General features: G+C 46.8%; 1 protein-coding gene across 2 annotated transcripts in view; it reads right to left on the minus strand.

Moving 5' to 3' along the window:
* The window catches only part of LOC138513422 (NAD-dependent protein deacetylase sirtuin-3-like), a 497025-nt gene that overhangs the window by 24301 nt on the left and 454337 nt on the right, over positions 1 to 18387 (minus strand). The window lies entirely within an intron of this gene.

An 18387-nucleotide genomic window follows, 5' to 3' on the forward strand; every position in this document is an offset into this window, starting at 1 on the left:
GGTCAAACATAGGTTGTATGTGGCTTCACCCAGCCAGCAGAGTCCTATGCTCCGAGTAGTCCCCCCCCCCCCTCTCAAGCTTCAGGGTCAGATGGACAGAGTGCAACTGAAAGAGGGAGACATCTAAACTAACAGTAAGGAAAGACCAAGCATATGCAAGGTCAGGGTCTAAAGCTAGAGGATTTAATGTCCAAAGTCCATCCTTCGTGTGTCTAAGTTATCGAACACCTGGGCATCCACTCAGGAAAATGTTCTGCAAGTCCCTCAGTCACAGGTGTTTTAAAGTGTTCCAGCAGAAGTCTAGTGCTAAGGATGAGTATGCTTGTCTTTTTTGCATAGACTTGATTAAAGCTCAGCAGTTAAAAGGTTTTTAAACAAGTTCATGTCTGTCTTTGCTCTGGTTTATTGTCTTGACCGGGCGTTTGCCTTAGATAGTATTTACTCCCTGCATATTATCTGGATTATCAAAGCTCTACAAGACCTCTTTATTTGGGCTGGTGCAGCAATAATTTTAAAAATGCAACCCAACAATAAAACCATATAATAATTCAACTAAACAAATGGCTCTTTCATGCTTTGTGGAAAGAAGGCCATGAATTAATACTTCGAATGTCACAGGGAGTGCATTCCAAAAAATGGAGCAAGTACCCACAGTCCACGATATAGAGTCTTGCATTCAGTCTTGGCAATCCAGAACAAAAAATCAGCTACCTTAAGTCGATAACAGACCCTTTTCTTAGCCCTGCATTGAGAAACAATTCCATCACTAGATTTAAATCGTTTTAAAACAAACTACACTGTACAGGAACTCTACAGACTGTAAAGGAATGTGCCTTGGTCAGCCCAAATATGTGCCAAAATGAACTACATTTTGAACCAGGTGCGGACAATACAGTTGGTCATTAGGATTCACAACATACAAGCCTGCTACCTACTCAAGGTGAGAGTGGACAAGAGTTCTGAATACTGGAGCATGTTCATCCTTTCGAAGGTACAGGGGAATTTAGCAAAGCAACTTCGCTTCAATCTAAAAAAGGAGATTCTAACCACCCCACATACTTTACAGTGGACACCAAAAGTCGGGCTGCCAAAGGATGCCCAAGGTGTCTAACTTACCAGCGTTAATTGTGGGAAATCCACATAATGATTGGATGCCTGGGGGGTAGGGAGTTTGAGCTTATATTTGGATCCCAACATAACCTCAGTTTGAGATGAATTCAATTGCATTCCGTTGCGATGCATCCAATTACTAACTTCATTCATGACATTTAGAAAGAGGAAAAATCGTTGCTAGACCCAGTGATCTTAAAGTACACCTGGGTATCATCGGCACCCAGGTACAGGTTAGGAGAGTCTACGTTTTACAAAAATAGTGATGAGAGGGCGCATGCAAACATTAAATGTGGATACAGCAGTCGCTCCTGGGGGACACAGCCGATATTGGCTAAGTGCAGAAACTGTTTGCTTTTGTGCACACATCATGTTGTAAGTGTTAAACTAACGAAGTAAGTCCCTTTGTGAGCACGAGTAGTTAGTGAGACATGGTCTCCAAAAGGAGTATGAAGGAGAATCCAATCAGGGCACCGGGAGGCGGGAGACGGCCCATTTCACTGAAGGCCCTGTCCGGGCCGAGGAGGGCCGGAGAGCCATCATTTTTACATCTCAAGCTATGATCCGTCCACTGACTAATTTCTGGACTGCCTCACTGCTACTATCTCAAAGGCCACCAACTATCCCTACAGTCATGAATATGTGCTTGGCTGACCTCAATAACTATCTCTCCCGTGGCATCATCAGTGTTTATCAGCTACTCCATCCTCACCTAACTAACTTCATTCCTTTGCACTGCATTTATTACTTTCACTTGTGTATTGCATTTCCTGTGTATATCTGCATTTTGCTGCCTTCATTTAAAGTTGAATTGGGCTGTGCTTTTAAATTCGAATTTGAATGTTTTGCATTTCCTGTACACCATCTGCACTGCATTGCTTGCTGCCTTCAGCTTTTAAAATCACTTTAATGTGTACATTTTATCTGTGTCACTCTTCTAATTTAATTCTATTCCTGCTGGGTTTCTCTTATTCTCCCTGACTCAATCTAGTAGGTCCCTATGAGCTAGCCAGAACTGTGCAGTGCTGCCATTCCTCACTCTTTGGCTATAATATCTGCCCTCCGATGGCTCCCTCTCCACCTCCCCCATATTCTCCAACTGCTACTCCATCACTTATCCTCCATCTCTCTCCAAGTCCAGTAGGAAAAAACACAGAAAATATATCCTCAGTGCAAAGCCTGCACTTCCCATTGCAGACACCCATGTCAGTGTTTCCTCTAAAGAGGTTTTAACTGCCATCCTTTCCTCTGCCCCCTCCCCTGATCTCTGGCTCTCCATCTCATCTTCACTCTCTCCCCCTCCCTCTCTCCTCACACTCCTCTATGAACGGTGGCACCAAGTGGGAAGTCCTCTTAGCTGGTTTTGCATCCTCTCGTTGCTTCGTTAATGTCCATCACACTGGCAGCATTCTGGTTCAGGGTCCACAACCCAACCTCCTTCTCTATGACCGCATCTTGTCTTCTCTCACCAACTTCCTTCGCCTGCTTTTCCACCTTCTCTCCCTCCTCTGAATGGTGTACCACACCCCTGTACCCCACCTCAGACAGAAAACCTTCAAAAGCACTGACCACCTCCACCTGGTGACTCTTAATGCCAGCTCAGTCACTGCCTTTGACTCCCTCCTCCCTGATGGCTTCAAGATCATCTCCAAGCCTGGACCCCAACGCACTGGCAGGGGGAGGGTGGGTTGCCACAATCTTCCTTGAGTGGGTTCCTGCCTCTATCTTACCTACCCAGTCCTACTCTTTTGAAAGCCTGGTCTGCAAGCTGGTCACCTCTCCAACTTCCACCCTGACGATTGCTACCATCTACCAGCCTCCAGGTGCCACCTCCCTATTCCTCTCAGAATGGGCTGACATCTGCTCTTCTTTACTTTCACCCACCTCTAACCTTCTCTGTGATTTCAACATTCAACTGGACTCCCCTGGCTCTGTATCCTCTATTCACTGATCCCTGCTTTTTTTTTCCTCTCCTTTCTCCCTTTTGGGCCAGCCCGCACAGCTGGACACACCCTTGATGCTCTCATATACTCTAACCTCTCTCTCTCCCCCCCACTAGTCACCCCTCTCTCCTGGTCAGACCACTGTCTCCTCTCTCCCATCTGGGTCCCATTGGCCCCCTGACTGCCCCCCCAAAAGTCGTACCAACCTTGTTCACTAACACCTGTGCGATGAAACGAGTGACTGCAGCTGCCTTCGTCGCCACCTTCACCCCCCCCACCTCTGACTACCTTCGACACTGAAACCTGCCTCAAAGCGTAACACTTGGTATGACACTGAACTTGCAGCCCTGAAACAAAAGTGCAGGGCAGGAGAACCCGAAGTGGCAAACCGCAGGCTCATCCTCTGACAAACTGGCCTGCCGCCTGCTCCAAAGGCAATACAGACTCACCATCCGTGCTAAGAAAAGAGCTCACATTCAGGCACGGGTCTCGGGCACATCCAATAACACAACAGAACTTTTCAAAATCCGCAGGGAACTAGCCAACCCGTCTGCAGTCTTCTCCTCCCCTTCTCCTTCCCAGGCCCTCTGCAATGCACTAGCCTCACACTTTGCCACCAAAACTCAGGACATACACTTTGCCACCAGAACTCAGGACATTCTGACCACCCTTTCCTACACTCCCTCACAACCCATCCCAATCCCCTCCACCACAGCCCCCCCTTCTCCTGCCTCATTTTCCTCTTTCTCTCCTGTCACACCTGAAGAGGTTACCAGAGTTGTCCGCTCTATGAAGGTCTCTTTTAAACAGGTCACCCCTTGCTCATCCAGGACCATCAAGGATAACCTTGGCTCTCTTGCCCCTGCTCACACTGATTTCTGCAATCACTCCTTTATCATCAGATCTTTCCCCTCCCACCTCAAACACTGCCTTGTGCACACACTCCTGAAAAGAAAAGTCCCCTGACCCTAACTGCCCTGCCAGCTATCATCCTACCTCCAACACCCCTTTCCTGGCGAAGCTACTTGAGAAGCTGGCCGTTCCCCAACTTAACGCTCAAACTGAACTTGTTGTAGGCCTCCAAAACCATCAATCTGGGTTCAGAGGATCCAGAGGCACGGAACTGCTCTTATGAACACTGGTAAAGAACCGCTCACATCTCTTGACTCCAACTCCCCATCTGTTCTCAACCTTCTAGATCTCTCATCGGCATTTGACAGTGTTAACCATTCCATCCTCATACAAAAGCTCCACAATACACTTGGTATCTCGAAACGGGCACTGTATTGGCTGTCCTCTTTCCTCACAAACCACACTTCCCAGTTCATCCTTGGCACCTTCTCCTCTCCTACTTCCATCTCCACCTGTGGTGTCCCTCAGGGCTCTATACTCTCCCTCTGGCTCTTTAACATCTACCTTGCACTCATCTCCTCTTTCTCTTCCAACTTCCAGTGTTACACAGATGGCACACAGCTCTTCTTTAGACTCCCTGCTGATCCTCTTGCACCCTCCATCATCCCTGACTGCCTATCGGCCATCCAGTCTTGGTGCGTCTCCAATGATCTCTGCCTCAACACCTGTAAAAGTGAGATCCTTCCCATTGGGACCCCTGCTTCGCTCCTTCCCTTCACTCAGGCCTTCCTCCTTGGGCTCACCCCCCCGCGCCTTCAACTGAAGCCAGAAACCTTGGAGACATCTTCGAATCCTCCCTTTGCTTCCTCCCTCACACTCAGGACATTGCCAAGAAGTCCAACTATCAGCTCTTCCTTCTCAAAGGAAGTCTACCTTTTCTTACTTTCCCCCAGAGGATAAGGTTACTCAAGCCATGGTTCTCTCTAGACTCGACTACCTTAACAGCCTCCTCCTGAATCTTCCTTCTTACACTCTGCGACCCCTCCAGCTTATGCAGAATAGGGCAGCGAGGCTTATTCCTGGCCTTAAGCCCATGGAACGCATCTCTCCTGCACTAAAAAGTCTTGACTGGCTCCCAGTTGTTGCACAGATTGAATTCAAATCACTCTGCATCATCCACAAGGCAGTCTGGGCCCAAGAACCACACTATCTTCAACTTTATCTCACTAAATACTCTCCCTCTAGACCACTTTGCTCCTCTGGCACCAACTCTGTGTGTAAAGCTTTTTGCTAAACAGAGGGCAGGGGGGGTCGCTCAGTCTCCTCTGCCAGCTCCCTCCTTTGGAATAGCCTCCCCCTCCTGCGCAGTATCTTCTCAAATTCCAGAAGCTCTTAAGACTTCCTCTTTTCGTTCTCCTTCCCTCCTTCTCTCCTTTTCTCCTTTGCTAAGCCCACAGTTGCTGAATCGGTGTCCTTGGCCCTTATGCATCTTCAAAGCCTTGACCTCCCACACCAATTCCTCCCAGCTCCTGTCTGTCCACAGCACTTTGCATTTACACACCCTCTGCTCTGGAGACTCGCACTTGCACCTCCCGCAGCACAGGCCGTGTAGCACGATGCATTCCTAGCATTTCGTCCATGGCTCACCCACGGGCTAGGACTCCCCAGCACTTACCCTCTCTTCCTTCTTCCTTTCTGCACTTGCACATTCTAAATACTCACAAGGCATAGTAGGTTTGTCTCCCTCCCTGCCCCCCCTCTGCTCTTAAATTTTGTTTTGTACTGTTGTAATGTATTTCCCACCCTTACTCCCTCCCTGCCCTCTGGGTGCTTTGAAACAGTATATTCAGATTGTAGAAGCACCTAACAAGCAAACAAATACATAAAATAAATCCCTGACCCTCCGCAACCACTGCAGTTCTTTACAAAACAGTTTAAAAGGTGCATCTTGCAGCACATTTTTCAAATGTGTTAGCTAGACAAAACACATGTTTTCTGTGGTACCAAGAGAGCCCGAACAAATCCAAGACTTCAAGAAAAGCAGTGTATGCTCAGTATATACAATGGGTTTCATTCTAGATATTAATTTGCTGAGCACAAACACCGATCCGAGGCAATGCAGAACATGGTTAATGCCAGTGGGGGGGAAAACACGTCCGTCACCAAGAAAAAACAATGCTCATCGTCGCTCTAATGACTGGCAAAGAATTCAGATAATACGAGTAGAACAAGGGGGTACCTTTTCTGTCAATGTTAAATTTGGCAAGTGGCCCTGCCCCCATTTCCGGCCTTAACCCCACACTATTCCGTAGTCCTGCTCCTTTGATATACATTTAATATAGATTTCATGTAAATTGCATAACCCCAATATTGGTTATCAATTTGATTGAACCCCAATAATTTTGATATACATTTCATACACATTTTGTATACAATATGGTGTCCGGTCAATTGGTCGACAACAAACTGGTCGACTGCAATTTGGTCGACACCATTTGGTCGAATGCCAAATGGTCGAATTTTTAGTTTTTTTTTTTTATATATGTGTTTTGTGGGTTTTCGTGTGGGAAAAAAAAAAGAAAAAAAGGGGGTTGAGGGGGGGACCCCCCAAAAAAAAAACAAAAAAGGGGTAAAAAAAAAAAAAGAAAAAAATTCGACCATTTGGCATTCAACCAAATGGTGTCGACCAATTGTCCTGTCGACCAAATGTTTTCGACCAATTGACTGGTAACCATACAATATATATACATTGATATAATTTTAACAAAAGCACTATAACATTTACATAATTTCGATACAATTTTGATATAAATTTGATTAACCCCCAAAACGCTTGATATACATTTTGAGATACATTTGATATAAACTGGACAAGACCGTTGTCATGGTGTATAACTAGATGATGTGAGGACCCCATATATGTTTGATTGTGCCCAAAATACATTTGAGTTTGCTTGATCACCCAGAAACATCAAACTTTACCTTGCACACGCCTACAAAAAAACCCAAACTATTGGCTTAGGCAAGGCTTGTTCCTTAAGGATTTGCCCACACCGGCTATTTCTGGGATGCAGCGGGCCACATCCCCACATCCGCCTCAATAACTCAGATGCTTTAAAATGGAATAGCACTCATGTCATACCCCCAAAGCTTCCTGAGTCTAGGACCAGGCAATCATCACAGCAGTATTCGATTCCCAGCTTCTGCACTTAAAACATACAGGGTGATCTTGTGCAAAAGCCCCTTATGTCCAGGGGAATTGCCATTCTGCTCTCTTTCAAAAAACGAGCCAACATGCAGGCTGTAAATGACGCCTAGGCAGTACATTAAGCCAGGGTGGGGAGATTATATATACCAAGACATGTGGAGCCCTAGATAATATCTGTGGGAGCTACCGGGGTGCTTGTCTTTACCCCTTAAAAAGGATTAGTTCTGCCTGGGATGGTAGATTGTTGGACCCATTTCGATTGTGTACCTGGAGCAGCAGCTGCATTTCTGGCTACTGGATCCCTGGTTGACTTGAACATTTTACACACCCTGGGCTGGCGTCTCCTGCTGTGGTCCTGATTAAAGCGGTTTGCAGGACTGCAGGGAAATGCTGCTGGGCTGTCCCCGAGTTAATTGGATCTGTCGGAGCTCCACACTCAGTCACTGTGCAGAGGCCTGCCCCCTGAGGTAGCCTGATTGCAAGTCATCGCTGTGATTACTAACCGAATTAGTAGCTGCAAACCTGGCTGGTGAGCATAACAGGTGAGTGGTTATTTAATTCATATTAAACATGTATATGACTTGGGGACTATATTAAGACCTGTGTTCTAATGACATGTTTAAAAATGTACAATTTCAAACCACCCTTTATAGATTTGTTGACAACTATGATGTCCGCTAGTTTGACATGCAAAAACACCGACAAAAAAACAGACAGTTTTATGTTACTAATCAAATATTTTCAACATCATGAATAACGAAGAGCTGGGGGATTTTAACAAAGAATCTCCCTGTCTGAGTTTTGCACAGTTTCTTTTATGGCGTGTCTTAATCACTGAAGGTACAGCGGGGTAAATAGATGTGTCAGGTTTGTATTCCCTTGCATTCTGGGGCTTAAAGTTTCCCATTCAGGATGTGAAAATTAAAACCACAATGATATTCTGGAATTAATATATATGGGATACATTACTCACCGTAATCGTATTTCTGATGCTTGTATCTACTTAAATTCACATGCTGTGCATAGGCCGACATCTAGTGGAAGCTGCGGAGTATTACAGTTTGTTTTTCGAAACTCGAAAATGGGCGTCGACACAGGGTGTGCCAGTAATACTATCTCTAGTGTGACGTCCACTGTACCCAAGATCCCTCACGCGTCTAGGATCCTCAGATTGTATTTTTTCTGACATGAGGTAGCATGAGGAGTAGCGTGAGTACAGATAATCCAAGCAGATAGACAGAAAGGTAAGACTACAAGCCATCATGCGCCTTCTCTCAGAGGGGAGGAAGGGTGGGTCGCATGTGAATCTAAGCAGATACAAGCATCAGAAATACGATTACGGTGAGTAATGTATCCCTTCTGAGGCTTGTGGAATCTGCTTAGATCACATGCTGTGCATAGATTAGCGAGCAGTACCTGAAGAAGGAGGTGGGATGTGAGAAGGGTCATGAGCAAATAAGTGTCTTAGAACCGCTTGTCCCACTTGTGTATCTGCCTTGGAATGGGTGTCAATGCAGTAATGCTGAGTAAAAGTGTGAATAGAGCTCCAAGTAGCTGCTTTGCAAATGGTGGCAAGGGGTACATTTGCAATGAAAGCCAGAGTGGCCCCAATGCCTCTAGTAGAGTGGGCTCTTGGCGTGAAAGGCAGAGTTCTTTCAGAAAGTGAGTAACACAGCTGGATACAGTTAATAATCGTCTTCGAGACGGCACCTTTAGAGACGCGATCCCCCTCTCTGCCTGTAGCTACGGAGACAAACAGTTGATCTGTTTTTCTTAGCGGTCTGGTTTTATTTACATAGTAGAGGACCGCCCTACGCACATCTAGGGTGCGTAGTTTCACCTCAGCCGAGCTTTGCGGGTCCTGGAAGAAAGCCGGAAGCTCGGTGGACTGGTTTACATGGAATTTAGATATAAATTTAGGCGAAAACCTAGGGTGTGTGCGTAAAACCAGTTTGTCTTTATGGACAGTAAAGAAGGGATCCTGCACTGACAGAGCCTGAATTTCACTGACCCTTCTTATAGAAGTAATAGCAACTAAGAAGGCCGTTTTATAAGTCAGGTGTTTGAGACTGCTTTTATGCATGGGTTCGAAAGGGGGCCCATGAGCTTGGCTAGCACCACATTAAGGTCCCACCCTGGTGGTGGGTTTGAAATAGGAGGGTAAAGTCTCTTTACTGCTTCCATGAAGGCTTTAACTACTGGTACTTTACACCACGAAACCGTACTTTCCACCACAAAACCTTGCTATGGGAAGTGGTGTAAGCAGACAGGGCTGCCAGGTGTACTTTCAGTGAGTTAAAAACCAATCCTGCATCCAGCAGGTGGAGCATGTATGTAACAATAGTGGAAGGAGTGCAATCAACAGGGTTGATTGAACTACTCTGGCACCAGATACCGAACCTCTTCCACTTGTCAAAGTAACAGTACCTTTTATTTGGTTTCCTAGATTCCTTTAGGATGTCCATACACCTCTGTGGCAAATTGAGATGTCCAAACTCTATGACTTCAGGAGCCATGCTGCCAGGTTCATTGAGTTGGGTTGCTGGTGCACTGTTTGACCTTGGTGCTGGGACAATAGGTTGTACCAGGCTGGAAGTTTGATGGGTTCGCACACCGCCATCCTGCGTAGGTGTGGGAACCACGGTTGTCTTGCCCACATGGGAGCAACTAGGACGAGCCTCATCGACTCTCTGTTCATCTTGTTCACCACTTTCCTGATGAGGAGTTGGTGGAAAAGCATACGCAAACATCCCTGACCAGTTCATCCACAGGGCGTTCCCCTGGGAGTCTGGTTGGGGGAACCTGGATGCAAATCCTGGGCATTGTCTGTTTTCGCTTGTGGCGAATAAGTCTATAGTGGGGAAACCCCACAGAGAAGATATCTTCTACGACCTCTTTGTGTAGAACCCATTTGTGTTCCTCTGGGAGGAAGTCTCTGCTCAGAGCATCCGCTAGGGAATTGAGCTCCCCTGGAACATGTTGTGATGACAGATAGATGTTCCGTCTGAGTGCCCATATCCAGATTTTCTGGGCAAGCTTGGACAGATTTGGCGAGCGAGTCCCTCCTTGCTTGTTCAGGTAGAACATGGCTGTTGTGCTGTCCGTCCGGATTTGCACTGACAGGTTTAGTAGGTGGGGCTCGAACGCCTGAAGCGCTCTGAATACTGCCAGAAGCTCTAGCAGGTTGATGTGGTTCTTGGCCACTGAGTGAGACCAGAGACCCTGAGCTGTGTGGTGGAGATGGTGAGCTCCCCACCCCGTCAGACATGCATCTGTAGTGACTACTGCCTGTACTTCGGGATCGTAAAAGGGTTTCCCCTGTGCGAGATACTCTCTTGTCCACCAGTGAAGGCTTTGTACCAGTGTTGGCGAAACAACCACTAGATCGTCCCACTGACCACTTGCCTGAGACCACTGTTTCGCCAACTATTCCTGCATGGGACGCATGCGCAGGCGCGCGTGGGGGACCAGGTAAATACATGACGCCATCATGCCCAGTAAACTCATTGCTTTGCGTACCGTTATTTGTTGACCGGACTGATAATGCGGAATTTGCAGTAGTATATTCCGAATTCTTTCTTCTGAAGGAAAGGTCAACCCCTCTTGAGTATCTAGGACTGCTCCTAGGAATTGTTTGGAGGTGCTTGGCACCAGGCTTGACTTTTTCTCATTGATTGAGAAGCCTAACTCGTGGAGGAGGTCGATAGTCCTTTGAATGTTTATCCTGCAAATTCCTGGGGTTTGCCCCGTTATGAGCCAGTCGTCCAGATAAGGGTACACTGGGATTGCCTCCCTGCGTAGGTGTGCAGCCGCCACCGCCAGTACCTTGGTGAATACCCTTGGTGCCGAAGCTATCCCGAAGGGCAGTACCTTGAATTGGTAGTGTCGACTGTCCACCTTGAAGCACAAATACTTTCTGTGCGCTGGGAACATGGAAATATGAAAATAAGCATCTTTCATATCCAAGGTTGCCATGTAATCCCCCTTTTTTAGGAGGGGGATTACCTCTTGTAGCGTGGTCATGAAATTTTTGGGGCTTGACATACTTGTTGGCAGGCCGCAAGTCCAATACTGGGCGCATTGTCAAATCTTTCTTTGGCACAAGGAAGTAAGTTGAATAAATACCCTTGTTTACCTGGTGTCCCGGGACGAGTTCTATCGCGTCCTTTTCTAGCAGAATGGCGATCTCCTCGAGGAGAATCTTCTGATGTTCTAAAGAGTGTACGCTTTGTCGTGGAGGATGGTTCCGGGACGCTGCAGTAGTTCTATACAATATCCTGTGGATACTGTTGACAGCACCCATCTGTCTGATGTGATCCCTTCCCAAGCCTGGGTGAAGTATGAAATGCGTCCCCCTACTGGGGTTGTGTGAGAAGGGACCCTGAACTGAGCGTCACTGCTTTGTTGGAGGCGTGCCACCTCCCTTGTTGGGGCTGCCTCTGCTTTTACCACGACCTCTCCTATTACCCCTGCCGTAACCCTGGGTAGACTGTTGGTTGTTCCACTGTGTACCCTGCCCCTGGGAATAGGTAGATCCTCTCTGGGAATTTTGGCCGCGTGGGCGACGAAAATTACTATTCCCTCTCTGGTTAGGGGGTTTGTTGGTTAACTGGCCAAGGGACTTGAGTGTTTCGTATTCGTCCTTGGCATTCTTCAGTGCGTCTTCGACCGCCTTACCAAACAGATCGGTCTCCACCGGTTTGTCCAACAATGATGCCTGGGTTTCTGCCTTAAAACCAGACTGCCGTAACCACGCATGTCTTTTGATAACAGTGCCTTCCGCTATCAATCTGCCTGCGTTGTCCACGGCGTCGAAGGTTGCTTTCAAAATGCAACCAGACACGGCTCTACCCTCTGCGGAAATCCGAGCTAACTGGCCCTTTAAAGGTTCAGGAGCAGTGGCTATGAGTGCCGCGACTTCTTCCCACTGATGACAGTTGCAGCTGGCCAACAGGGTGTTGGAGTTTGCAATCCTTGCTTGATAGGCGGACGTTGAGGCTACTTTCCTGCCGAAACCGTATAGTTTTTTGCTCTCCGTGTAGGAGCTTCGGACGATGACAAGGGTGTTCCAGCCCTTTTACGAGTGTTGGTGACAACTAGGGAGTCTGGCTTCAGATGTCCTCTTATATAGAGAGGGTCAGACTGGGCCACCCTGAAAAGTTTTTCAACCCTGGGATTGACTGCTCTGGTGAGGTTCGGGTTCACCAGGGACGGATCTATTCTCTGCTGAATGGATTTAAGGATAGGGATGGTCTGGGCAACAGGCCTCCTTTCTCCCACTAACTCTTCTGCGAAGTCCCTTTCCTCCTGGACACCGTGGGTGTCAATGTGGAAATGTTCTGCTGCGCGTGCGAGAACCTCGTTTAGGAGGGGTTGGTTATCGACCGGGGAGTCGGTAACCGGGGCTTCGTTCTCTACCGGGGAATCTACTCTGTATGTTTCTGGGTCCTCCTCTTCCTCATCATCCCCATAGTAGCCCGTCCCGGTTTGCTCTTCTATCATACCAAATTCTTGGTCCTCACAAAAGGAAGCCTCTCCTTGATACAGCGAGTATGGTCTTGCGTAAGGTTGCACCTCGAAGGGTTCTGACCTCATCGGAGTTTCAAACCGGGGCTTCTTACTCGGGGGGGATAGGATCGGTAGAGCCTGAGGGTGTCGCCCCCTGTGGATCATACGAGAGGAAATGTTCTGGATTTTTATCATAAAAATCTGCCAGAGAAGACATTCTTGACATGACCCTATTTATGTCTTCACTGGACCATTTTTTGGAACTGTGGATGACCCTCTCAGCAAGTCTATGGGATTTTTCTTGAGTAGCTTTGCTGGTTTTAGACATATCAGCAGACCTGGTTTTGTCTGTCTGTTTAGGGGGAGAGGTGTGTTTCACAGGTGTGGAAGAGTGCAAAGGTTGTTTCTTCTGCTGTTTTCCCCCCTCCCCGTGAGTGGAAAAATGTTTTCCCTGTCCTTTAGTGGCTCCGGAGATTTTCGACGCCTGGCGTCGAGGATCGGGGGTGGTGTCCCTATCCTTCGAGCGTGGGGCCTCGCTGGTTTTAACTGCGGGCTCCGACTCCTGGAGCGCGGCCTGGGGGTGGAAGTCGTCTGGCAAGTAGGGGTAGCTAAAGTGAGGGGTCTAGTCGTTAAGAGTGCAAAGGAAAGGAGGAAGTGTTCAGTCCAGGGTTGCAGGCGATGGCAGTAATGTTAGCAGTGCAGTTGTATTCCGCCACCCAGTCAAGGGTTCTCCCTTTGTTACGTGTGGGTTCGGTAATTTGTTGGGATAAGCCAAGTTCGACTAGGATGTTCGCGGTGGCTGTGGCATGTTTATCTGATGGGTCGTTGAAACCCAGATTGAAGTCTCCCAAGACTAATAATTGAGAGGTAGTTTTAAGGTTATTGGCGAGTAAGGTGTAAATGTCCTCAAACGTCCCAATAGTTCCGGGTGGGTCTGTAGATGAGGTGAATAGTAAGGGTCTGGGAGTTGACTAGTGGGAGTTTAGCTGTGAGGACTTTGCAGGATTGGGTGGCTTGGGAAGGAACTAGTCTCATGGCGAGGCTGGATTTGGAGATGATGGCGATACCTCTGCCTCATGTCTTAGCTCTGTCCTGTCTGAGTACTGTGTAGCCATCGCTGATTTCTAGGGAAAGCAAAGGTCCTGCTGCTTCGTGCAGCCAGGACTCAGTGATGGCGAGAAAGTCCAAGTTGTCTGCCAGTATCAAGTCGGCTATGTCTGTGGCATGAGCCACCAGGGACCTAACATTTATTAAGGCTGCTTTTAGAGGGAGGGCAGGTGTTATGGTGGTGGATGGTGTAGAGGTTTGGTTTACTTTCTTTGATTTATATGCCATATGATGCTTGGTGGTGGCCTGAGGGCAAGGCTTGAACAAGTTAGGATTATCAATAGTGTCTTCTGGCTGGTATGGAGTATAGTTCTATTGTTAGCCATAGGTAGGGATCTGGCTAGGGGTTCAAAAAGTTTGCCAAGTCGAGATCGGAATTTAGAATTTCTAGCACCTAAAGTGCAAGGGATACTTGGGAATAAGCTCAGTGTGGAATAGCTCAGATGGCCACTGGAATAGGAAGGGTTTGATGTAATTTTGGTCATGTTAAGTGGATCTTGTACGTTCAGTGTACCGATGCACCCTAGCGAGTAGAGCAAAAATAGGGTGCATATGGTACAAATGTTGTGAGCCAATGTGTGCATGTTGAACTTGGGGTTACAGAGCATAGGTATTAGTGGAATGGGCAATTGTATACTAGAGAAAAATATAAAAAGACAAACTATTTTCTGTCCCATATACATTTCTCTAACATACAATAAGGACCATAATCGATGGACCTTTACAACTATTCGCGATCTCCACAGTTACCTTTCCAGGTCATGGATCATTAAAAGATCCGGATGGCACATGCACACCATGGCACAGGACAGCCCACCTACCGTTTTAATGTTATATTTGTAACACTCTCTCAATGCCTGCTGTCAAACAGTCACACATCCATCCACCGATCACTTTCAAAAACTGTACATATAACCCTTTCAACATATTAAGCTTCCACACACCAACTGCCACTTAATCTTCTACAAATCTTTTGTATAAGTAAGGGAAATGCAGATGCAAAACCATTGTACACAGTGCTCCTATAAATACACATATGCATTGTGTGGTGATAGAAGTGCATAAATAGAAGGGGCTGTACGGATGGGCATGTGCTCAAGAGAACCCAGGAGGAAAGTGCCAAGTTGGGACGCCACTGGCTAACTACTGGAGCAGAAGATTCCCATGCAGGCCCGGCTCTAGGAATTTTCATCTGAGTAAGCCAGGGTTGTGATCAGGGGGGCCCAGATTCCATTGGGTGTGCGTCTAGGAGTACCCTCAACAAAGTGCTGCCATTGATCCAAATTTCCAAGATCCGTGATCCAGCAAAAAACGTCTTCCCAGATAAACTGTACATGGCAAAAGAGAAGCAAGGAAAATAGTGTTGCAACATCAATCTACCTATGTTCCCTTCCCATCTGCTCTCCCCTTTCTGTTATATCTAATCCTCCTTCACCTTTCACCGTCCAGTCACCTTCCTTCAGCTGCCCTAACCACGTTCCCATTTACCTCCCCTCCCACCATGCCATTCGTGGACTGGCTTGGGAGAATGGAGGGTGATGCTTCCTCCTCCGAGAGGGCTGAGCAGTGAGGTCCCCAGTCTTTGTACCATCTCAGATGGTGTCCCTCCCAACAATATCTCCCTGTGGCTACTCCCAGCACCCCCCAGATGAGATGCTTGTGGTCCCTCCATCTTGTGAAAGATGGACCCCACCCACCCAGAATACTGAACCAAGGAATAGGAGATTTTGTTTCGTACACTTTTATTTTCAAACTTCAAACTTAACAATATTTCGAGCACAACAACATATCTTCCAATAACATACAAATGTATACAATCCTCCCTTCACCCACCCATTCCACAACCCCCCCTCCTTTCCAGCTGAACCCCTACAGTAGTCCCACTCTGAATGTCTCCCATCAATGGTGTGTTGTAATTTAGTCCACCACTTCAGGCTATAACTGCAAGCAGAATATTTTTTCCCATTCAAACCTACCGCTTAGGCCATGATGCATGCCCCAATAAGCAAATTACAGTACCCATTTCTCCTTGCCGACGGCCATGGCCATTGCCCAGACACCAAAGTTATATCACTGTTGTGTACGTACATTTTCACACTTGCAAAAAAATCAAACGTAGGACATATTTGCAAAACCATGCTTTGAAGTTCTTGCTGATCCTCCTCATGCATATTTGCTGCAATCCAATCCAGCACTTCAACCTGTACCCACAAGCAGAACTTATTTTTCCCCATTCAAACCTATTCAGATTTTAAAAAACGTTACCACATAGCCAGCCCCTGGTGACCATGCCCACTTTAACCCCATACCCAGTCCCTCATGGTCATGGCTACAAGCCAAATTGTCAGTAACCAAAGGTCTATCGCTATTTTTTGTACCGATGTTATAATACTTTTAAAAAAATAAAACACAGACACATTAGTGAAACCATACTTTTGGATCCTTGGCAAATCCATCCATGTTTTTTTTATTTTCAAAATGTACATACAAAACATAGTCATATCTTGACAAAATCTTTGCAGACTTTGCACTAACATTCAGGGTTGGGTCTATAAGCTTTCTGCTAACTGTTCTGCAGATTCGTTAAACGGCAACAAAGTTATAAGCCATCTAAAAATGTTGAGACCCCCGCTCTAATTTTGTCCCCTCTTGACAATATTCCACCAAACTTTGCAAAACATTCAAAGCTGGGTCTAAAATCTTTTTTCAAACTTGTGTGCAGATTCGCCAAATAGCACCACATTTATAAGCCTTTCAAATATGTTGCCCCCCCCCTCCAATTTTGCTCCCTCTTGGCAAAACAGCACCAAACTTTGCAGAAGCATGCAGGGTCAGGTCCAACATGACGTTGAAAGATGTCATACAGTTTCATTGCGTGGCGCCAAACTTATAAGCCATCCAAAAACTGCTTTTGACCAACTACGTATGGATGTCCCCGGACATCTGAAATGTTCATGAACATCACAGGGCTGCCCCCGAACATCCGGACTGTTGTACTTTGGAGATGAACACCACCAATTTTTTGGCTTGTTATTGCCATATCCCATCCCATCCTCATCACCCCTCACCTCCCCAGAGATTGTTTCATTAGTTTGACAAGTGCAATGTTGTGTTTAATATGTTTTTACCGCAATGTCTGCGGATAATGGCTGCTGTGTGCAGATTGAACAGGGCGAACGTTTTAAGAAATATGACGCACCTCACGCTTTTCACCATCCAATCAGCAGGCGCTTCAGATGTCTGTAGACATCACAGCGGCCCCAGGACCAATCAGAAGCCTGTCCGCAGACCGAATAGGGAAGTGGGTCTGCGGACTAAACCTAGATAGGACTATTATGCTGTAACCTACTTTTTGGCCATTTAAAAAATAAAAGAAAAAATACTGGACGGATTTACAACAAATTTACAAAAGCACACTTTTAGGACCAAGCCGCCGGAAATTTGATGAAAATCCATCCAGCGGTTTGGGCTGTAGACGTGAGCAACGTTTTTCCCATTGCATCTATGATGAAACCCACACATTTTGGGACCCCTTCTATACCTTTGCCTGCCCTGGACCAAACTTTGCAGAATCAATGAGAGGGGGCCATATACCTTTTTTGCAAAGTTTGGTGAGGATTCGTCAAGGGGGGCAAATCTATAAGCTGCCCAAAAAGGGCTCTTTCCGTGGGTTGAGCAACTTAACCATAACTACAGGGCCCCTACCGCGGGCCCCGTGTGTCATGAACCATCGTCTACGTCCTTTCTGGTCTTCCTGGTCCCCGACTCGCAGAGGATTGCATGCAGTATTCCTTCCAACATGGCCACTCGGAACGGAACGCTCCGGATCAGTCTATGCGTTCCACGCTGCTCATCCTACAAAAGAGAGACGCCCCCGCGGCTCTGCGCGTCTCAACGCTACCGCTACCTGTAGTCGGACGTGCTTTGCCGGAGTTCGATCGGGGCTCTTGCTTGATTCCTTGTACCCAGGCTCCTTGATTCCCTGTCTTATTCCTACCCTCTCCAATCTCCTGGAAAACCTTCTGCGCTCAAGTCACGGTCCTCCGTGCCTTCGAGCGTAACTTGTTTGCTTCCTGGTGTTACCCTGGATTTTCTGAACGCTCCTGGAAACTGAACCGCTATCCTCACGCTGGACGCGGAAGATCATCGTTCGGGTCCATACAAATCCCGGACCGTAAAAAAGAAGAAATCCCAGAAGGTCGCAAGTACTCAACAAAAACAGGTGAGACGGGGAGAGACTTGTGACACTGTGATATACCGTAAAAATGCATACATATATAGCCATACTTAAAGCGATCTAGGTCTAATTGTATATGGCAATAAGCATTTTGCAACAATTAAAGCATTCCATTGCCTGACCACCAGGGAGAAAATTCATACACACCTACAAACTGATACAAATATATGAACATGCGTGCAAAAACATTCACGCAAATACTGGCACACAAATAAATCAATACCAATATATGGAGATTCTAGAACCTGCAGCTCCAGGGATGGCAGCTTGATGGCTGAGCTCCTGTGCCCTGCATGTATATATCTACTATATCTACAATGGCTGATAAGACCTCTGAAACCTCGCAGCCATCAAAGAGACAGAAAGGAGAAACAACAGCAGATAGTGAAAGGGGAGAAGATAAACTATTGGAACTCTTAACC

Source organism: Ambystoma mexicanum, chromosome 12, assembly GCF_040938575.1.
Source record: "Ambystoma mexicanum isolate Mex_15411 chromosome 12, UKY_AmexF1_1, whole genome shotgun sequence".
NCBI lineage: Eukaryota > Metazoa > Chordata > Amphibia > Caudata > Ambystomatidae > Ambystoma > Ambystoma mexicanum.